The 23531-nt window shown below is 41.4% G+C and overlaps 1 protein-coding gene across 4 annotated transcripts in view; it reads left to right on the top strand.

The window, feature by feature from the left end:
* The first annotated feature begins 899 nt into the window (after positions 1 to 899).
* BMPR1B (bone morphogenetic protein receptor type 1B) overlaps positions 900 to 23531 on the top strand; it is a 199780-nt gene continuing 177148 nt past the window's right edge. The window contains exon 1 of one of the 4 annotated variants that reach the window (XM_070757998.1): positions 900 to 1055. The gene's annotated coding sequence lies outside the window, so the exon portion shown is untranslated. Of the gene's footprint in view, positions 1056 to 9925; positions 11145 to 23531 lie in introns of those variants that run through there. The other 3 variants (XM_070757996.1, XM_070757997.1, XM_070757999.1) reach the window with 3 other exon arrangements.

Here is a 23531-nt window from a genome sequence, read left to right as displayed (position 1 = left end):
CTTTATTTAAACTTCATCAGCATAAACATAGTATATGCATGTTGTGTGACGTGCAAATATATATAGAGTCACACCATCTTTCTCATCAGTTTCAGGTCATTCATTGTGAGACTCATAGAAAAACTATCTAAATGTAATATGGAGCTGCCTTTCTTGTAATTGGTAATGACCTTTAAAGCCCTACATGGCATTGGGCCAAAATGCATCCGGAACCGCATGAATCCCAGCGGCCGATAAGGTCCCACAGAGTTGGCCTTCTCTGGGTCCCGTCGACCAAACAATGTCATTTGGCGGGCCCCAGGGAAAGAGCCTTCTCTGTGGCGGCCCCCGCCCTCTGGAATCAACTACCCCCAGAGATTAGAACGGCCCCCACCCTCCTTGTCTTTCGCAAATTACTCAAGACCCACCTTTGTTGCCAAGCATGGAGGAGTTAGGCTATTTATTTATTTATTTTATTTATTTTATTATTTAGATTTGTATGCCGCTCCTCTCCGCAGACTCGGGGCGGCTCACAGCAAGAAACAACAAATCTAAATAAATTTAAAATATTTTAAAAAGTTTAAAAAGAACCCCATTTACTAACAAACACACACACAAACATACCATGCATAAATATTCCTTCCCCCAGGCCATTACAAGTTATGTATGGTATGTTTGTGTATATGTTTGGTTTTTATAATAAGGGTTTTTAAATTGGATTGTTACATGTTGTTTTTTATCATTGTTGTTAGCCGCCCCGAGTCTGCAGAGAGGGGCGGCATACAAATCCAATTAATAATAATAATAATAATAATAATAATAATAATAATAATAATAATTTGTTTATCTGTTTTGGTAACAAAAGTTGGAAACCATTGTTTCCTCATTTTAAAGGCATTTGGGTTTTTTTCTCTCTGCAGAATAGCCACATATTTATTGGTTTAATCCTGAAACAAAATTCCAAAGAGACACCATATCCAAACGGTTTCGAATTCGTGATGCTGAGAGCACAACTAATCTGCCATAAAATTCATGCATTTACTTGAATGATGTGAAATATGCAGACTACAGCGAAGGTGAGTTTTTATGTAATCCCTATTTCGGTATGCCATTCTATGACTAATGGATTTTTCTTCCCAGTAGAGATTCCCAAATGACTTTGTTTCCCTTTGTCCAGAAGAGAAAAATGGGTTGCATACCATAAACCTTTCCTTGAGCCTAGACATAATCGTTCTGAATGGACAGTCTGATTTATTACTTGTTTTCTCAACAAGAGAAATACTTTTGAGCTTAATTAGATTAAAATAGATGGTACTCAATGATGTAAAATGGTTCTGACTGTATGACGAGCTGTATAACATACCAAGTCCTCAACTGACAATTCATTCAGTAACCGTTTAAAATTTCAACACTACTACAAAAAAATGATTTATGGTCCTTTTCATACTTATAACCATTGAGGCACCCCGGTGGTCACATGATAAAAATTTGAACACTTGGCAACTGATTCATATTTAGGATATGGAAGCCCTACATGGCATCGGACCAGATTACCTACGAGACCGCCTTCTGCCACACAAATCCGTTGTCAGCGGAGCGCCCGTTTTTGCGATCCTGGGATTCCCCTGAGGCTCCCCTCCATGGGAAACCCCACCTCCGGACTTCCGCGTTTTTGTGATGCTGTAGGAAAATCCCAGGAGGGGAATCCCAGGATCACAAAAACGGGTGGTCCGCTGGCAATGGAAGTCCAGCAAGGGAAGCCTCAGCGAAATCGCACCATCGCAAAAACATGGAAGTCCTCAAAACCCTACCTCCGGACCTCCGTGTTTTTGCGATGGTGCGATTTCGCTGAGGCTTCCCTCGCTGGGAAACCCCACCTCCGGACTTTCGCTGGCTGGGGAATTCTGGGAGTTGAAGTCCAAATATCTTCAAGTTTGTTTATTGATTTGATTTGATTTGATTTGATTTGATTTGATTTGTATGCCGCCCCTCTCCAAAGACTCGGGGCGGCTAACAACAATGAAAAGACAATGAAAACAAATCTAATATTAAAAATAATCTAAAAAACCCCAATTTAAAGAACCACTCATACATACAAGCATACCATGTATAAATTCTATAAGCCTAGGGGAAAGGGAAATTTCAATTCCCCCATGCCTGACGACAGAGGTGGGTTTTAAGGAGCTTGCGAAAGGCAAGGAGGGTGGGGGCAACTCTGATATCTGGGGGGAGCTGGTTGCCAAGGTTGGGAAACACTGCCCTACAGCATGCCCCAAATAATTGATGGGGCAGAAAGGAGAAATAAGACATAGCCTCAGAATTTTAAAAAATTGAATTCTTTATGGACTGTTAGCAACTTATTCATGAGAATGTTACTAGGCACAGATGTGTTGGTCTGTAGCAAATCTATGTGTAACTCTACATCTTTGGCCCTACTGGTTGGATATTTGTTTGCCTAATGAGAGATTGAGACCATTAGGACACTATTTTTATCCCGAGGCATTTTGTTTGTGTGCAGGTTTATTGTCATGGATGCAATATTATTTTGAACCTGGAAGAAGGCTTCTGCAGTGAAGAATCCAAAAGTTTTCACTTCATCTTTTCGAGTTAGAGACTGTGACATTGAAGATCTATAGCACCAGCTTAGTGAAGGAAAATAGATTGTGTTCTGGCTTCCTGGGTTGAGATGATTTAGAAATGGCATGATATGGTGTTCACTCTTCCATCATCCAGATTTTTATTGTGATGGATGTATACAGATATAAATAATTCCAAAGTTCAGAACTGCATAAACTACAGTACATTAAAGAAACCCAGTATAAAATTGCTGGAAGGTGGTATTCTAGGTTAGCTTGTGCACAGATCCAGTTCTATGTCCTTAGCAACCTTAGAGAATCATGGAGTGGATCAAGATGAGTCAGCCTATTTTGGAGAAAATGTCCAACTCTTTTGTGTGCGATGTGGAAACTCAGAGTATGAGGGCGATGGTTCATTCTCCGAGCTTGGGGGTTGATTTCCAAAAGTTTCATTACAAGGCTAGATTCTTTCTGTTTTAGCTTTCCTCCATCTCTGAGAGCCCTAGTTCAAGAATCATCCAATGCAAATTTTATAGAAAACACAGCTTCACATAATTTATAACTGGAAGATATGTTCATGGTAGCTAACTTGGATAGCTTTAAAGCAGGATTGGATGACAGATCTACCAAGGCTTCAAAGACTAACAGGTACTTCTGGCTTGCTGGAATCATGAGTTTAAATAGCAATAGCACTTAGATAGAGGTGAAATTCAATTTTTTTCCCTACCGGTTCTGTAGGTGTGGTTTGTTCGGCATGGCAGGGGAAGAATATTGCAAAATCTCCATTCCCACCACACCATTTACCATCTAGAGGTGATTTTTTTTTAGTTCTCTGAACTACTCAAAATTTTCGCTATCAGTTTCCACAACCTGTTTGAACCTGCCAAACTTCACCCCTGCACTTAGACTTATATACCACTTCATACTGCTTTACAGAGTCACCATTTGCCCCTAACAATCCAGGTCCTCATTTTACCCACCTTGGAAGGATGAAAGGCTGAGTCAACCTTGAGCCGGTGAGATTTGAACTGCCAAACTGCAGCAAGCAATCAGCTGAAGTAGCTTGCAATGCTGCACTCTAAATACCATCTCAGCTCTCTAAATACAATTTTCAGAGAAAAAAACACTGGGAGAAGTCTCCAAATTTGTATAGGAGCATTCCGGAAGCATCTGGTTGGTCACTGAGAAACCAAATGCTGGATTAAGCTGCTTTCCCCTGATCAAAACAGGGCTATTCTTAGGCTCTAATGTGATGGCATCTAGATTTGTGAACCTCTTTCCAGGCTTGCTTTTTGCAGGGCATTTAAGACCTATTACTCTCCCCAGGCATTTCGTTGCAGATTTAACTACAATCTCTTGAGACTTCTGCTGTTCCTTTTAAAAACACACACTGCTCTGTGAAAGTTGTATATGGAGAAGCAAGTAAACAACAGCATAAAATCTATTATGAGGAGAGAGGCAAGGACAAAACGCCTTTTCTTATTTTCTGCTCTGGTTTGGCATAACCAGAAGTGGGTTGCTACCGGTTCTAACCGGTTCTTTAGTTAGTAAACTGGTGGTGATGTCACAGAGTTGCTTCTATCTATGGCAGTCCATGGATGCCGCCATCTTGTTTTTTGTTTCTGAGCATGTGCAGAAGCTCAGTTTTTCTGTCTTTCTCTTCTCTCTCTCTCTCTGTCTCTCTGTCTCTCTGTCTATCTGTCTGTCTCTCTCTCTCTGTCGGTCTCTCTCTCTCTGTCTCTCTCTGTCTCTGCCTGTCTGTCTGTCTGTCTCTCTCTCTCTCTCTGTCTCTCTCTGTGTCTCTCTTTGTATCTCTCTCACAAAGGCAAGGGTGGGCCAACCTGGCAAGCTCTCCTTCGGGCTCTTCGCTACTCCGTTTCTTTCTTGGCAACTTTTGGGAAATCTGGGCTGGCTGAGGAACAAGCCATGGTGGAGGCTTCCTTTCGAGCAACCCTCCTTCTCCCCCTCCTTCTCCTCTCACAATCACAGCCGACCAGAGAGAGACATCGAGAGACACACAGAGAGAGAGACAGAGAGATACAGAGAGAAGGGGGAGATAGAAGGGAGGAGAGACAGAGACACACAGAGAGAGGGGGCAGAAAGGGAGAGAGAGAGAGATACGAAGAGTGGGAGATGGAGGAGAGAGAGGAGAGAGATGGAGGTCGGTCAAAAGTATTTTGTGATTCTGTATATTTTTTTCAATGGGTTCTCTGCCCTAATGACCAGCTGGGTAGGTGTGGTTAGGAGGGGGGTCATGTTATTGGCTAGGAGTGACTGACGTTGATTTATAAGTTTATAAGTTTTATTAGATTTGTATGCCGCTCCTCTCCGAAAACTCACAACAACAGCAATACCATATACAAAGTACAAATCCAAGATAACTTAAAAACAATTTAAATATTAAATATTAAAAAACGATCGTTACTACACAATCGCACCATTCTCATATATTACAGTCAGAAAAAGGAGGTGCTGGGGGGACAAGACAGTTATTCCCCCCATGCCTGGCGACATAGATAGGTCTTCAACATCTTGCGGAAGGCGGGAAGAGTAGGGGCAATTCGAATCTCCGGGGGGAGTTGATTCCAGAGGGCCGGGGCCGCCACAGAAAAGGCCGCCAAACAGCATTGTTTAGTCACGCCCATTCAGGTTTTGTGGCTCCTGGTGTTTTCTTTTCTGTGGGAAACAGGTCCAAATGGATCTTTGAGTGTTTAAGGTTGCAGACCCCTGGATTAAGACAGTCACTTGTCTCAAATTGTATAGGAACTCTTGATTGAGAAGGAGGTTGGACTACAATGACCTCTAAGGCCCCTTCCAGCTGTATTCTGATCGATCTTCAAGGGGGGGGGGAGTCTAGTTGCCTTTTGAAAAAGTATTTTTGGGACAAACCATAACCTGGAAGACTGAGAATCTCTATAGACATTCCCATTTTTTAATGAGACAGAAGCATCTCTGTTGAAAGACATATGATGGTATTTTTTATATAGAAAATAAGGGAGGCTGCAGAATATATATTTCCCCAGGATGGTAAAGATAAAAGGGACCTTTATTTTCACACACACACACACATCACATCACATTCTACTTGTTAGAACTTATTCAACATTCTTTTTGTTTTGGGCATTTCTAAATCATGTTTTCATTCATCAACTTTCTTTCTGAGTGTGAAAGAAAGCAGGGCAATTTATCTCCCTAGCCACAACTATCTTTGTCTGGGTGTAGTATTCTAAGAAGATTTTCTTGTGTTAACAAAGGTACACAAGCAATTACCATTGGAAGACACATTTCCACAAGAGAGATGAAAAGTCACACTAAGTAGCAGGAATTAATATTGATCCAGGCTAGGCGCTGAACACCTGCTTGGAGATGCCAGAGCTTCTAAACGCATGAGGGTAAACGTGGGAACTCCGATTTTGCCAACACAAGACTCACAAATCAAGCAACAGCAACCCTTCTTGTCATACTTCCAGTATTTCCGCTTCTAGGCTCAGTCGATGTTAAACTTTCTTTGCTCGCTTTGAACAGTCCTGGCTTGGATCCCAACAGGTAAGGCCTACAAGCTCAAAGGTGTATGAAAGGAGAAGGCAAACAAGATTTCACCGAACATGTCAAGGACTTAATCAAAGGCTTAGTCCTCAAAGTGGGTGACAGGTCAGGTAGAGGTACTTTTTGTTTCTCGGTGTTTGCTTTTGAACTGGTTTGCACGCTCCTTGCTCTGTTTCAGTATCCTAAAATCTTTGTTTCCTTCTCAAATTTCCTTCATCCCAGAGAAAGAAAGAAAGAAAAAAAATCACGTGACCCGAACTCGTATCAATAATGGTCTAAGGCTAGCTAGGTTGGAATATGAAATCTCAAATCAGTCTTCAATTGCCAATCTTTTGAGAGAGAAAAAAAATCCTTTCCAGGTAGCGTTTACACTGAGAATTAATTGAGACACTAAGGAAAAGCACAAATGGAAATGTATGGCCCATGCAGAGGTGGGCTACTAGCCGGAACACTAAATTGCCCCCGAAGCGGAGTAAAGACGCTGAGACATTGTATGGATTAAATATAGGGTCACTTTATTAAATTAACATAAATTTAAATAACGTAACTTTAAATACGTAAATTTAAATATTTAAATTCAACTATAACAAAGGACCTGCAGAGGCCAAAAACTAACGGGGCGGAAATTCCTGCCAGAAACTTCCTTGGCAACATTGGGCATAACTCCTTGCTGAACCAGGTGAAGGTAGCCACCTTCACCTGGATCCGAGCCACGCCCCTTGGCGTGTGGGAGGAGCTCACCCTCCAATCGCCCAAGGGAAATTGGATCCGGTGAGCCCCATGGACATCCTCTCTCCAATCCCCTACGTTGTGATAACCTATAGTTCCTGGAGAGAGGCGGTCCATCACCTTTTAAAAAGATGCCCAAAGGAGCATGCGCGGTCGCTTCTACTGCCCATTTCCGCCCCTAACCTGCCAACCCCAGTGACCAAAGGAAAGCCTAAATCTAAAATCTATGTGCGCCGCACCCCCTAACCATTCCATCCTTACCGTCAGTGTGGAATAGGCGAAAAAACGGCCACCGCTAAAGGGGAGGCCGCAAAAAATTCCTATTTGGCCCCAAAACGACCTCTTTCAGACAAACTGTTGATAGCGGAGGGCGGGCGGGTGTTCGCTTCGGAGTTTCCCAGAGCAAGGAGGAGGTCCAGTTTGGATCGCCCTTAAATAGGGCGATCTAGGACCTCCCCCTGGCCCAGCAAGCAGCGCACCTGCTTGGCGCGCTGCCAAAAGCCAAACTTCCTGTTTCGCTCAACGGAGCCGCCTACAGCGTTGCCCTGCTCCTGGAGCAATTTCGGCTGGCGGTTTAAGCTGCCAGTCGTGCATTTGTGCTCGCTGCGGCGGCTCATAAGTGCTTGCCAGTGTGATTTTGCTTCTGCACCTTTGGAGGTGGCAAAATTGCGCATGGAGCCGCAGGTGCGCCTGTGTTTGGCATGCATGGAAGCAAAAAAACTTGGCGAAACACTGGTGCACCTGCGGCTCCGTGAGCTATTTTGCCACCTCCACAGGTACAGAAGCAAAATCGCGCTGGCCCTGCAGGCACTCACGAAGAGAAATTTTCATGTATAGTGAGCATCACCCCCATGAATAGACTTACGAATGCAGAACTGGAAGGTTATTTTGCCATAAGTTATCTATGAAATATTTTCTCCACTCAACAGTGGTGGGTTGTTGTCTGTTTGGACCGGTTCGCTCCAAACAGACAGCAGACTTGAAATACTGAAATTAGACAACTTACATCTACATCGCCTCCGAACTGATCTAGCCATAGTTCACAAAATAATATACCAAAATGTCCTTCCTGTTAATGACTACTTCATCTTTAACCTCAACAACTTAATAGATTCAAACTAAATTTAAACTGCCCCAAACTAGGCTGTAGAAAATATGACTTCAGCAATAGTGCCTGGAATTCACTACCTGACTCTGTTGTTTCTTGTGTGTCCAATCACACTTGGCCAATAAAAATTATCTTCTCTTCTCTTCATAAACGCACTATTGGGCCTACTGTCCCTGTTCTGCTATTGTCTTCTTTTATCATTACTTTCTATGTTATGTTTATATAAGGTACTATCCTATACTTGATTGACAAATAAATAAAATAAATAAATATTATATACTCACAAGCTTAAAAAGAAAGCTAGAAAAAGAGTTCCCATCTCTCCCAGAGGATCAGGGAGGGAAATAAAATATTTCCTGGATAAAGTTCAGCATCTAGGAATTCTTCAGCACAGCACAAAATGGGGTGGCCAAAATTGATTGTGGTGGGTACCATATTAAGAATGCTGGGGATCTAGCATTAAAGAATCCTTTAAAAAAAAAAGGATGAAAAAGAAAAATCAGCAGAGAACTGGGTTAATCATGACTCTGCGTAGTTGCATTTCTATCTGGACAGAAAGCTGCATTCTGCTGTAATTAATTTCAAATTAAAAACAACCAGACAGGAGGTGTGGAAAGTTCATCACTCTTATGCTATTTCAGTTAAAATTGAGAGTGGAAACTTGTAGTTTCCTAGCTGTTCCTAAATTGTACCTCTTTGTTATTCAAACCTGTGTAGTGAAAAGTAATAACTGACTCTTGGTAATTTCTGAAAAAAACTTGTTATTACTCTTAGGCCCTCTAGTTATCTGGGATATTCTTCCAAATAGCTTATTTAAGTTTGCTTTTCCAAATTGTAGTATTTTTGCATCCCAATTAGATTTTCATCAAGAATTGAAATGGGAGTGTTACTGTTTCTGGCTGTGTTAAAAGTGTGTTAATATCCAACGTTTACTAAAATAATTAGTAAGCTGCCTGTGTCAAAAGCAGTGATGGGTGCTTGGACTCTTTTTCAGTTGATTAAGTCACATTATATGAACAGCCATAAAAAGGACAAATGATAGACAGCAAGTCACATTTTAAGGTTTTGTACCGAACCCACAAGGTTCAGTATGATAACAGATTAGGCATGTAGCTCAATTTTCTTTAATTGCTATAAAAGTTCAGTTCTAGATAATCATTAAAAGTAATTAAGGATATTAGAATAGAATAGATAGAATAGAATTATTTATTAGCCAAGTGTGATTGGACACACAAGGAATTTGTCTTGGTGCATCAATGGAAGGCAGGTTGGCTGCAATTGTTTTTTCTGCAATTCTTTTAAGGTAGTAGAGAAGGAAGGACAATTTAAAAAAAAACTATTAAGTGTTGTGGTTGACTCTGGCCCAGCTCCTACCCCAAGGAATGTGGAGGTGGATGTGGGGGAAACATCCACATGCCACAGGTCTGTTTTGCTCACGATAGAATCTCCTGACGAAGTCTCCTCTGATGAAGGTAACGTGGGTAGCAGGGAAGGGCAGACAGCCCAGGAGGAGATCAATCATCCTTATCATCCATGGATTCTGAACAAGAACGTATGACAGATGCACGCATGCGTAGAGTGATGCATAGGAGAGAGCAACTGAAGGATTATTACAGGAGATAAGTGAGGCCACCTGTGGTTGGGTGGGGCTGCTGTAGTTAGTGCTTAGCTTTCTGGAAGTTTATCTGATTCATAGTTGATCAAGATCGCGGTTTTGCTGTTCAAGACTGTGTGTGGACTTTCTGGACTTTGGACTCAATTTCCCAGTTATTGGATGAGAAATTGGATTGCATTTAATCTGTGCCTTGTATATACCTGTGCTTTTCCCCCCTGCTTTTCTGTTGATAAAGACTTTTGGTTTCCCTTCTATCCTGTGGTGTGTGTCTCTCTGGACTAATTACCCTGTAATTACGGGCGGTTGAGACACAGCGGCAGAACATTAAGTATTCAATAAATCGTGCATAAATTCACTGCATTCCCCCCCCTTGGGACAACAGCCCATCATTGGTCAAAAGCCCGTAGTAGCCCACAAGCCATAGAAGAAGAACCAAGCGTATCTCCAAAGCGCGCCACCCGGCGAGGGGCTCTCAAGCGACGCTTCTCACGGAGGCCGGCGGATTCCCCCAACACGTGCACCGGCCCTTAAATCAAGGCCGCCGCCTGTTCTCAAGGGGGGCGGGGGAAGGAGGAGGGAGAAGAAGCCGAGCTCGGCCTTAAGACATTTTTTTCCCCTTCGAAGGGGGGGGGGAAGCGCTCGGCTCCCGACCTTCACTAGTGGGAGCTGCAAACCGAACCCAGCAGCGCTCCCTCTTTCTCTCTCTCTCTCTGCCCCAGAGGAGCCCGTGAGCAGCTGCGAGAGCCGGGCGGGTGAGAGGGAAAAGAGAAGCCCAGAAGCGGCGCAGAGAAAGACGTGCTCGAGGGCTTGGGAGAAGGGGCGGGAAAAAACGAAGAAGAAAAAGCCACCGCCGTCGCTCTTCTGCTGGAACCCCACCTCCCCAAACCCGGCGTCTCGGCTCTGCCGGGAAACTTTTTATCAGCGCCTCAGGCTTGCAAGTGAGTTTCGGCGTTTTGGTGAGGGCGGGCGGCCGGGACGAAACTCGCCTCAGCGCCCGTTCCTTTCGCGCGGTTCGCGGCGCCTTCGCGGGTTTGTGTGTGTGAATGGCTGCTCCCCCGCCCTCAATTATCTCATTAGGGGGTACGTTGGCATGGGCAGCTGAGGGAAAGGGTGGGAGGCCCGGGTTCCCTCAGTGCACGTTGTGGGGAAGAAGAGGAGAAGAAACTGTTGAGTTTGGGGTTTGTGAGGAGTTTGCGGGGAAGCTTTTTATCAGCGCCTCAGACTTGTAAGTGAATTTCGGCGTTTTGGTGAGGGTGGCCGGCCGGAACGAAACTCGCCCCAGCGCCCGTTCCCTTCGTGCGTTTGTGTGTGAATGGCTGCTCTCCCCCCCAATTATCTCATTAGGGGGTGCGTTGGAATAGGCAGCTGAGGGAAAGGGTGGGAGGCCCGGGTTCCCTCAGTGCACGTTGTGGGGAAGAAGAAGAGGAGGAGGAGCAGAAACTCTTGAGTTTGGGGTTTGTGGGGGAAAGGCAGCCCTCCAGCGTTTTTTTTTGGGGGGGGGGGTGAGAGAGAGAGAGAGGAGCCTCCTCCTGCCTTTCTGCGCCGACCCGGAATCTCCGCGGGGTCGAGAACCGCAAGAGTTTTTAGGCCGGTGAGTAAAGCGCGAGAAGCGGTGGAAAGCCCTACTTAGGACGGGACTTACTAAGGGGAGGGGGGCAAGGAAGAGGGGTGGGGAGACGGCGCGGAAAGTTTGGTGGACGTTGCTAAGGAGCGAGTTACGTGTTCCCCGAATCACGTGGAGACGGAGGTGAAATATCTAGTTGGAATAAAAGAGCGGGGTTTATTCTTTTGCGAATGGAGCGCCTTAAATTTGGAGAAAGGCGGGGGGGGGGGGGCTTTTTTTAACCGGTGGAAAGGAATCGTGTCACTTTTGGACTTTGGTATTGAAATGCATCTTTGGATAGCAGGAAAACCCTCCCTCCAAAAAACCCCCAACCTGGAATAAGAGTACTGGGATAAAAATATACTGCTCAAAAAAATAAAGAACACATCCTAGATCTGAATGAATGAATGAAATATTCTCATTGAATGCTTTGTTGAATGTGCATAACAGCATGTGAAATTGATTGTCCATCAGTATTGCTTCCTAAGTGGACAATCTGATTACACAGAAGTTTGATTTACTTGGAGTTATATAGTGTTTAAGTGTTTCCTTTATTTTTTTTGAGCAGTGTACATTTTGCGGTTGTTTTACTTCAGTGGCCAATCACATGCAGAGAAAGAGAGAGAGAGAAGAAAAACCATGCTAAACCTGGACAATAAACTGCTCCAAACTCAACTGCAGAAAGTATGACTTCAGCAACAGAGTGATCAATGCCTGGAAGGCATTACCTGACTGTGGTTTCTTCCCCAAACCTGAGAAACGTTAACCTTAGATTGTATATAGTTGACCTCTCCCTGTTTTTAAGAGGTCTGTAAGGGGCGTGCATAAGCGCAGCACTGTGCCTAACACCCTTGTCCTGGTGTCCTCTTTATCCTTTTTACTTATTTTTATACAAACTACTACTCTCCTATACCTGTTTGATAAATAAATAAATAAAATAAAAATAAGTGACAATAATTCTCCATTCTGCAGTTTAAATTGGAGCTTCTTGTAATCATATTTTACAGAGAAAGTTGCTTTTCTTGTTCCCTGGCAGTGGACGGACGAACAATATTACCTCCTTTCACGTGGCATGCATGGGTGTCACATGGATTTGAGAGATGGGCTGTCTGTGCATTTCTTAAAATGGCTTTTATTGTTTTGGAATTGAGATTGGTAAGGCACGGAGCCCGTGGGGAGTGGGCAACTATGATGCTTTTAAGCTTCAGCAGTTGTAGGAGAAGCAAGCCTGCATCCTGTAGGTTGGACCTGTGATAGTAATAGGTTGTGTTGTGCATAGTAGGTGTAGCTTTGTGCAAGGAGAAGAAAAACAAAAGAAAATACACAGTATTTTCTGTTTGCAATTTGACAGCAGTTAAATCAGGGGTGCCACATTTCAAAGTTTGTGGTTAGAGTACAGTGTTCCCTCGATTTTCGCGGGTTCGAACTTCAGACACGGTTTTAAAAAAAATATAAATTAAAGGTTTTCCCCCCCTATACCATGGTTTTTCCTGCCCGATGACGTCATATGTCATCGCCAAACTTTTGTCCGCCTTTAATAATTTTTAAAAAAATAAATTTTAATAAATAAACATGGTGAGTAATAATCTAAATGGTTGCTAAGGGAATGGGAAATTGCAATTTAGGGGTTTAAAGGGTTAAGGGAATGCTTGTGACACTGTTCATAGCCAAAAATAGTGTATTTACTTCCGCTTCTCTACTTCGCGGAAATTCGACTTTCGCGGGCTGTCTCGGAACGCATCCCCTGCGAAAATCGAGGGAACACTGTACTCGGACTACAGCTGCTCTCTTGCAGGTATGTGGAATGACACGAAACCCACAAGTTTTGCAAAGTGAAGGGAGGAAATTGGTCACAGCTTATTAGGAAAGATGAAATAGACCGTCGGGAATGCTTTACTGATCATTCTTCATCCAGATTTTATATTACTGTAGTTGCATCTGCTGATACAGGAGTTCTCCTTCATCCTTCTGTTATTTTCAGCATCTGGTAAAACAACTTTTCCAACCTGTAAAATCCAAGGCGTTGTGCTTCCCTTGTTTAATTTCCCCGTCCAAGCAGTAGAACAAAATTTAAATTGATACCTTTTAAGCATTTTTGCCTTTAGGGGAACATCAATGGCTGCTCTTTCTAGGGTGAAACACCAGTTGGGAGAGCTAAGCTGTTCTTGAATGAAGATTGTTTTGAGTACAAGGGAGTGAATGACTTCATATTCATAATTTCCCAGCAATCAATCTGTAAGATGATCTTAAAATTGTCATAAATAGTTACAAATAAACTGGTGGTAGGATTTTTGGATAGAAGTGTGCCTGGAGTAGATCTGTTTGCTTATTGATGTTTAAAAGAGGAGCTGTGATTCACTGGCAAAATTACAGAAATTTCAACTTTGTCAAAGTTTCTGAACAAAAGGGCAAAAATGTGATTTGGATCTGGAAAAAACCCACCACTAAAGAACAGTGGTGTGAAACATGGCTCCACCATGTCCAATTTATCTGGTCTCTAAAGTGCTTTAAGGGTGTTCTTTGTTTATAAGGGGAAAAGTGTTACTTTTAAATGTTTTAAAAGTCCTACTGTTTGTTTAAATTCCACATGTGTTTTCCAGAACACTTTCTAACACATAGAAAAAGTATCAAGGTGGCAGTTTTTGTGGAAATTGCTGGAAAAGTTATTTTTCATTGTTGACCTAATAGGTTGATAGAAAGTGTCTAGCTAACATACTATTAGAACATATATATTAGATTAGCATGCATGGTTTGATGTTTTCTCTGTATAAAGTACAAAACGTTGCTTGATTTCTGAAGAGTTTATGTTGCAATAAACATAGAAATCTTGTTGAAGTTTGATCTTCTCAAGATTGTTATTTTTGTGTTGCTGTTCATTGTGGAAGGGAAGATTTTTGGGGAAGCAAATAACATTTCTTACTAATGGTAAGAATGGTTTGACTGGTGGAACAGGAGAATGAGAGTATGTATTAATGGTTGCCGTGTATTATCCCATTATGCATTATTGCTGTGTATTATCCATTATCTTTTCTATTCTTTCTTAGATATATGTATCTTCTCTATAACCTTTATCACGTTTTTTACTATGTGTATATAGATATATACCCATTAAAACCCTCATTGTGTATTGGACTAAATGAAAGAAAGAAAGAAAGAAAGAAAGAAAGAAAGAAAGAAAGAAAGAAAGAAAGAAAGAAAGAAAGAAAGAATGAATGAATGAATGCATGTATGCATGCATGCATGCATGGTTGTCTAAGGATTCTATAGGAGCCAGTATAATTTTCACTCTAAAAAGTTGTTCATATCTGTTGTTTGGGAACTCATAAGTAGAGAACCCAGAATATATGCATGAATCTTGGGCCCAACCAATGCAATATGCCATATTTTCATTCTACTGATTCTTTTAGTTGGAGAAAAATGAACTTACAAAAGGCAGATGATATAATCTTGATTGGCCATTACCTTTTTATGTATGACACAAGATTGCACCATATAAGCCAGTGATGTTGAACCTTTTTTTTGCTTGGGTACCAAAAGTGTGCTCACCTGTGCCCACCCATAATGCAATGCCCTCCTACCACACATGCGTGTACAACCCCCATCTCCATGCTACCCTCTGCGCATGCAGTCAGGCTTCACTGAAGCCTCTAGACTTTTGGTAGGCCCATGGGACCTTTTTTTGCCCTCTCCAGCCTTCAGGAAATTCTCCAGAGCCTGTGGATGGTAAAAAACGGGCTGAACATTGGGTCCATTTTTCACCCACAGGCTCCAGAACCTTTCCTGAAGCTCGGGGAGGGTGAAAATGGATCCTCCCACCCTCCAACAGGCCACAAATCAGCTGGGCACGTGCATAGGTGTGCTGGAGCTGACATAGGGCAACACCTTGTGTGTCCTCGGATATGGCTTTGTATGCCACTTGTGGCACGGGAGCCATAGATTCACCATCACGGATATGCCCTACCTGGTGACATCTTACGCTTCACCAATTTCTAGTTTCTCATTGATTTACTTGAACTTCTGATGCACAGATTCAGAGAAATATAGATATAATATAATACCACTAAGCCCTAGTTGGGCCGTGGTTAGAATGCAGTGTTCCAGGCTAACTCTGCCCACAGCCTGATGGTTGACTCAGCCTCCTATCCTTCCAAGTTAAGAAAAATGAAGACCCAGATAGTTGGGGGAAATATGCTGATCTTGTAAACCAGCCATAGAGTGGTTTAATGCACTAGGGACTGTGCATAAGTCTAAATGATAGTTCTACTGCTAGTGCTATAACTCTAAATAACTATAAATGTGGCCCAGAGTAATTCTGAAATGGAATCCAAGTAGATCAGGGATGTCAAACTCAGGGGCTTAGATCTGAGCCAGACTGGAAACAGCGAAGGACTGGACTGTGGTGCTTCTGCCAGTGAAAATGGAGCTTGGGGCTGCAGCTGGTCCTCCTGAACTTAATTTTTGCTGGCAGATGGCTGCAGGAAGCCGTTGCAGCTGAAAACTGAGCCCAGGGGGACATGCACATGTTTTTGCTGGCAGAAGTTTGCAGGGGGGGCCGTTGCAGCCAGAAATGAAGCTCGGGAGCCCGTTTTCATTGGCAGAGCGCTCAGGCAGCACCCCCAAGATGAGTGACATCAGCTGGACAAGCGATGACATGTCCACCCCATCCCCCCCCAAGGTCAAACACAAACCTGATGCAGCCCTCAATGAAATCGAGTTTGACACCCTTAACTGAGATGAATGCTTATGTTGCATTGGGAGGCTATGTGAATACACCACTTGCATCTCATTTGGAAACCAAGGACCCAGAGTAGGAGCAAGAATGGAGAGGTACACACTGCAAGATGCTTGAAGTCCAGTGTGACGTTTTCATAGTGATCTGAGGAGACATGTCATCTGCTGGTGTTGAGATGTATGATTGCTTTTTATAGTAAGGGTTTTTAAACTGTTTTAATCAATTGGATTTGTACTGTTTTATTGTTGTGAGCCGCCTCGAGTCTTCGGAGAGGGGCGGCATACAAATCTAATAAAATAAATAAATAAATTGGCAGTTTCAGACAGCAAGAGATAATACAGTGTATAATCAGCATGCACATTGAAATCAAAATATTGGAAGTACAGTGTTCCCTCGATTTTCGCGGGTCCGAACTTTGCGAATAGCCTATACCACGTTTTTTTCAAAAAATATTAATTAAAAAATACTTCGTGGATTTTTTTCTATACCACATTTCCCCCCCGCCCGATGACGTCATATGTTATTGCCAAACTAATAATTTTTGCAAAATAATTATTGTTAATAAATAATTATGTTTATAAATATCAGGATCACTAAGTGTCTTATTCAATGGTGAGTACCAGTAATGGTGAGTAAATGGTTGTTAAGGGAATGGGAAATGGTAATTTAGGGGTTTAAAGTCTTAAGGGATGGCTTGTGATACTGTCCATAGCAAAAAATGGTGTATTTACTTCCGCATCTCTACTTCGCGGAAATTCGACTTTCGCGGGTGGTCTCGGAACGCATCCCCTGTGGAAATCGAGGGAAGACTGTATGTGTAGATTTGTTCTTGTTACAACACATTATATAACACGGGAGAAAACATCCTAGATCTTACCAGATGAATATTTGATCCATTTAACAAGAACAAATGGATTTTTGTGCATTTATACCTGGGTAAAAGTTGAGCTGGAATCTCGGTTTTTACAAATTATAGTGGCTTTGTTAACTTCAGCCTAAGATTTTGATATTATACAGGGTTTTACTAAGAGATGATGCAGCTACAAATAGCAGTTTGTTGTAACAGTTTAGTACCAGATTTATTTATTCAGAATTTAATGCCACCTAGTTCTAAATTAATCTATCTCTATATATAGATTAAAGACATCACGAAACAACTATGTTCAGTTGTACACAAATCCAAATACTTTGAGAATGTCCAGATCATCTGTAATTTTATTATTTTGTTCCTTAGAATCACCATTAGAAAAGAAACGAGACGCAAACTGAATAAGCAAAATAAATCTCTGTAGTAGTTTTGACTCCATGGGCCTTTGGGACTAATTCAGTTGTTTCTGAATTATTTCCTTCCTTACAGCTTGGTTCATTTTCATTTTTCAGTGCATAATTAAAAGCAGAAAATGGAACAATCTCTTCCTAACAAGGAAAACTTGCACGTATTTCTTAATACAGGAAATGCAGATGTATTTCAGTATAATCTATGGGGTCAAGTAGCACAAGCCCTATTTCTATGAGCATTAAGTGATCAGCTGTTTTCCTGACTTCTCCAATTTCCAATCCTTTTCTAAAAGGGATTAACCAACACAATGTATCTTCTGTCATTCATCTGTTTTCCTTTTGGGTTCAACTTGTAGCCCCTGAGAAACTACCTATATATCCTATTTTATAAAGGTTGTTCTCTAGAAGGCTTTCCAAAGGAATCCTCCATCTGAGGGACCTTTGAATTCAAGCCATAAGAAGAACATTTGTCATCAATGATCATCTTAACAGATTCTCTACTTAAACGAAATGTCTGAATCATGGTTTTAAGAATTGGGTGGGGAGCATGGAAGGGTCTAGGACAGTGATGGTGAACCTAACCCTAGCTCAGCTCCAACGTGCATGTGTGTGGCTGCCAGCTGATTTTTGGCTCACACAGAGGCTCTGGGAGGGCATTTTTGGCTTCCAGAGAGCCTCCAGGGGGTGGGGGAGGGTGTTTTTACTCTCCCCCAGCTCCAGGGAGGCTTTTGGACCCTAGGGAGAGTGAAAAACGAGCCTACTGGGCCCGCCAGAATTTGGGAAACAGGCCGTTTCTGGCCTCCAGGGGGTGGGGGAGGTTGTTTTCGTCCTCCCCAGGCATTGAATTATAGGTGTGGGCACTTGCGCATACACGATAGCGTGCTGTGCACCCTCTTTCGGCACCTGAGAAAAAAAGGTTCGCCATCACTTGTCTAGGACTATGATGGCAAACCTATGGCACGTGCGACAGGTGGCACTCAAAGCCATATTTGAGGGCACACGAGGCATTGCCCTAAATTAGCTCCAGCTGGCCAGCTAATTTTCAGCCTTCTGGTGGAAGGGGATAGGCTGTTTTTTCCCACCCCAGGCTTCAGGAAAGCCTCCGGAGCCTGTGGATGGTGAAAAACAGGCATAATGGGGCTACTAGGAGTTCGGAGGCCTGTGCACATGCGCAGTGGACTGTGTGTGTGTGGGGGGGGGGTTGTGCGCACATGCATGGGAGTGGCCATTGCATTACAGGTGGAAGCATGTGCACACATGCTATTATACACACACCATTTTGGAACCCAACCAAAAAAAAGATCTACCATCACTGGTCTAGGACATTTTGTTGCAGGCAAATCCCTGCAGCCAACTCTCTGCGGAACAGGAGTTACATCAATATGGAAGAAATGGTAGAATCAACCGTTGAACTTACCTTCTGTCTGAACTGTGATTCTCTCATATAGAAGATTCCACAGTTGGGCCCTCCCTTCTCTTCTTGAGAATATAGTTATCTATTTCCTTCTCATTCCTCCTCTTACCTAGGAGGTTTACCCTTTTCTGTGCTTGTATTATTTTGCTATTGTTTAACTGTCTATTGTCTGTCAATCATTATGCACGTTGACCACACTGAACCCAAGCTTCGAACTTCGCAAAAAAGTGGATTGATTGACAGAACTTGAGCTTTTATAGTATTGGCTCAGTCCTGATTTTTTGACGGATGGAGGTCAACCCACCGACTGTGGAATCTCCTATAGGCTGGAAAATAGAAAACTATGCAAAAGGATGCATAAAGTGAAATGTGAATGTCAAAAATGATTTTTTTAAAAAAAATCTTTATTAAAATTCTACATATAAAAATAGTCAAAATAAACCAACCATGCAAAGAAAAAAAGAAAGAAATGAGAAAAAATAAACAGACAAATCAGCTTAGAGCATATAAAAAGTTCAGTTTCAATAGTAAAGACCTAGTTTGTCAACCATATTGTTGACTATTGCTATCAAGCGACCTGATATTAGGTATTTATGTCTAGTATGTGGAATTGTGTGTTTATTTTCTTTAGTTCTGCATACTATATTTGTATTCATTTTGGGTATTTCTGAGGAAGGTACAAATTTGTTTTTAGGGGTTTTATGTTTCATTGATTTATGGTGCAGTGTTAAAAAAAATGAAAATTATTTTTAAATGTTAGAATATTCATGACTGGGAGAACCAGTGTTAACAAGGTCAGCCAATAAATAGGCATAGCAACTAAGTCAGCCAATAACCACTTCTGAGTCTCTGCAGAGAATCAAAACTGAATTTAAGCTTAAGGCTGAGGGTAGCTCCAGATCCACACACTACTCTTCCGCTCTGAACACTGTTGAAATGAAACTGTTCTCTGCTGTCTGTAACTGCTTGAAGAAGAACTCTGCTAATGGTATTGTAAATTCATCAGTTACTATGTTTATAAAGAAGTTTATCAGTCCAGCTGAATCAGTCATCTGTGTTTGCTTCTGGTTTTGATTTTGCAACGAATTATAATATAAAATTATTTTAAATTAATTCAATTGGATTGTTGAATTGTTCCCTGATGAATTATCCCATGGCAAGTTGGGCGTGGTGAGTTGTCCCATTGTGACATGCAAAACATTTTCCAGCTGACTTTAAGACATATGAAAGATTATTCCATATTATGCCAACTGTAGTATTCAAGATATTGAACTACAACTCATGCTTCACTACAGGTCATGCTTCCTAGATATTTGGCAAGTTGATTCACATCTGGAATGTCACTGGTTTATCTTTTGTGCTATTCCATATTGTGGCTTGTTTTGTTTTGACTTATTTTCTATGAACTAAGCTTTTGTTATCTGTAAACCATACTTCATGATTAGGGCATGTATGAACCCAGGCAGTAGTGAAATAAATCATGTCATAGCTGTATGTATGAACCTGATAATTTTCAAATAAATTCTTTGTAGTCCTGATGTCGGTAAGACAGAATTTAGGAACAGTTTGTATTTACAGTGGTTTGAATTTATTATTATTATTATTATTATTATTATTATTATTATTATAATCATCATCATCATTATTATTATTATTATTATTATTAATTCTATTTTTATGCCACCCTTCTCCTTAGACTCAGGGCGGCTTACAACATGTTAGCAATAGCACTGTTGAACAGAGCCAGCATATTGCCCCCACAATCTGGGTCCTCATTTTACCCACCTCGAAGGATGGAAGGCTGAGTCAGCCTTGAGCCGGGGGTGAGATTTGAACCGCTGACCTACAGATCTACAGTCAGCTTCGGTGGCCTGCAGTACAGCACTCTACCTGCTGCGCCACCCCAGCTCATTGTTCTATTAATGAGTTGGTAAACTTCAAATTGATTTCTAAATGAAATAGCAATCTGTTTATTATACAAAAGAGATAGTAGCTCTTTGAAGGAGAAAGAAGAAAAGTAATGCACTACTCAAATGGCACACTTCAAACAGCTCATGGGTTTGACATTGTTGTGGAAATAATTGAATTATGCAAATGCTTTTGTGTATTCTCATCATTTGTGCTTTTCTTGGTGAGTTTCCATTTTCTAATAGACTTTTCTGTAATCGCTCAGCTATTTGGCATTATTGTAAGTCATCCATGTCCTTAACTATAATATCATTATGAGATATGTCAGTATCAGGTTGGAGATGCTATTTAATTGTAACTTATAAGCCTCCCCGAGTTCTCGGAGACAGGCGGCATACAAATTAAATAAATAAATAAATAAATAAATAAATAATAAACAAATAAGAGAAAGTATAATGGGAGCACCCACTAAAGTGCCTTAAAACCTAGCATGATAATAATTTCAGAAAAAAATAAAAATATAGGGGTTTTTCCAAGATTCTTTCTAGTATTCCTGTTTAGTTTAGCTGCTCAACAAGCTGTTTTAATGGGGAAGAATCATGCAAATTGTTTTTGAGGTAGGTTAATAAGCTGCTCTGTTTTTAATTATATTGCTGATGCTATGAATTATAAACAGTGAAGGCCTAAAATTTTAGGCTTACTTCATGACTAAGGAGACCGTTTGAATAATTGAGTCACTGTCTGGGTGAGTTCATGGAGGAATATTTGTTGGAAATATTTGTTGGAATGTTGTAATAGCCTCAACTATGGTTTTCACAATTACATCATCCTCCTTCTCAATAATCCAGGTCAAATATACACGTTTAGAGTGTACATTGCTAAGGAAAGAGACTTTTTAAAAGCAAGCTTTGTACTTTGCTTCTTATATTTGGATCCATTTGTGGGAACGTACTTAAAACCTTTTGGATAGTGCAATTAGACTTGAATGTGACTTTTGTTTAAAAATTTCAAAGAGATCAAAATGTGTGGGCTACAAGAGTCATACATTGTGTGTTTTAGGAAAATATGGACCTGCCCTCACTTAGGGAGACTTAGAATGATCTAGAAACAATTGCTGGCACTGACTATTAAATGCGAGTAATAAATGTTTGGACATATATGAGAAACACCAGCATAAATTTGGCAAATACAACTAGGTCTATAAAATATGAACTATCAATACGTAAAGTTCAAACGTTATTCCTTCTTTCTATGACTACTAGCCATAACAGTTGTCAGACGGTGTATTTTTTGTTTTCAAACAAACCTAAACTAAAGCTTTTCTAGGTGTGTTGTGCTATCAAGCAAGGAGACCAAAGCTCAGCCCTTTAGACTGTGTTGATTAGAATAACTTGTATCTTTAACTATTATTGTGCCATTTTTATGTGTAAGACATCCTGAGGCACCCTGGTCAGCATTTAATGATAAATGACAAAAACTATTAACATTCAAAGCCTAAATTGACAAATGGATAATGAAAATCAAGGATAATGAAGTCATAGTTCCCTCTAAGCTGAGCAGTGAGCAATCGCTCACTTAAAAATCATCATCAACTCAGAGTTTTCCAAACCTGCCCAGAAGCCGAGAGGGAAAGAGTGAGAGGGAAGGAGAGAGAGAGGAAGAGAGGAAGAGAGAGAAACAGATAGAAAAAAGAGAGGAAGGAAAAGAGAAAGAAAAAGAATGGGAGTAAGGAAGAGAGAAAGAAAATCAAAATCTAGTTTGAAACTAGCTCAAATATTTAAGTGGCATTTTGATATTGATAGAGTTGCCCTATTATGAGCTCACTGTTATACACACACAGCACAGTATTTTATTTTGAAATCCTCTGAGGCAAAACAGGGTGGGTTTTTTATTTATTTATTTATCCACTGTTAGACCCCCTGCAATTTGCATACCGAGCAAATAGATCAACAGATGATGCTGTTAATATGGCTCTACACTACATCCTTCAACATCTTGAATCTCCAATGACCTACGCCAGGGTCCTCTTTGTGGACTTCAGTTCAGCATTCAATACCATCGTACCGGACATTCTCTTAACCAAACTAAATCAGCTAGCGGTACCTGAACACACTTGTAAGTGGATCACAAGCTTCCTAACAGACAGGAAGCAGCAGGTGAAGCTAGGAAAAATCACATCAGATATATGTACAATTAGAACAGGTGCCCCCCAAGGCTGTGTACTCTCACCACTTCTCTCTATACACTAATGACTGCATCTCATACGATCCATCTGTTAAACTACTGAAGTTTGCAGATGATACGACAGTGATCGGACTCATTCGAGACAATGATGAATCCGCATACAGACGGGAAGTTGAACAACTATCCTTGTGGTGTGACCAGAACAATCTAGAACTGAACACACTCAAAACCGTAGAAATGGTGGTAGACTTTAAGAGAAACCCTTCCACCTCTCACAATACTAGACAACACAGTATCAACAGTAGAGACCTTCAAATTTCTAGGTTCTATCATATCTCAAGACCTAAAATGGTCACCTAATATCAAAAACATCATCAAAAAAGCACAACAAAGAATGTTCTTTCTGCGCCAGCTCAGGAAGCTCAAACTGCCCAAGGAGCTGCTGATTCAGTTCTACAGAGGAATCATTGAGTCTGTCATCTGCACCTCTATAACTGTCTGGTTTGGTGCTGCAACCCAACAGGACCGACACAGACTTCAGAGGATAATCAGAATTGCAGAAAAAACAATTGCTGCCAATCTGCCTTCCATTGAGGACCTGTATACTGCACGAGTCAAAAAGAGGGCGGGTAAAATATTTACTGACCCCCTCACATCCTGGACACAAATTGTTTCAACTCCTACCGTCAAAACGTCGCTACGGAGTACTGCACACCAAGACAACTAGACACAAGAACAGTTTTTTCCCGAACGCCATCACTCTACTAAACAAATAATTCCCTCAACACTCAGACTTTCTACTAAATCTGCACTTCTATTCTACTAGTTTTTCTCATCATTCCTATCACCCATTTCCTCC

Source organism: Erythrolamprus reginae, chromosome 7, assembly GCF_031021105.1.
Source record: "Erythrolamprus reginae isolate rEryReg1 chromosome 7, rEryReg1.hap1, whole genome shotgun sequence".
NCBI classification, from domain to species: Eukaryota; Metazoa; Chordata; class Lepidosauria; order Squamata; family Dipsadidae; genus Erythrolamprus; species Erythrolamprus reginae.
Note: the sequence above shows the minus strand (reverse complement) of the source record. Positions and strands in the feature narration are given on the sequence as shown.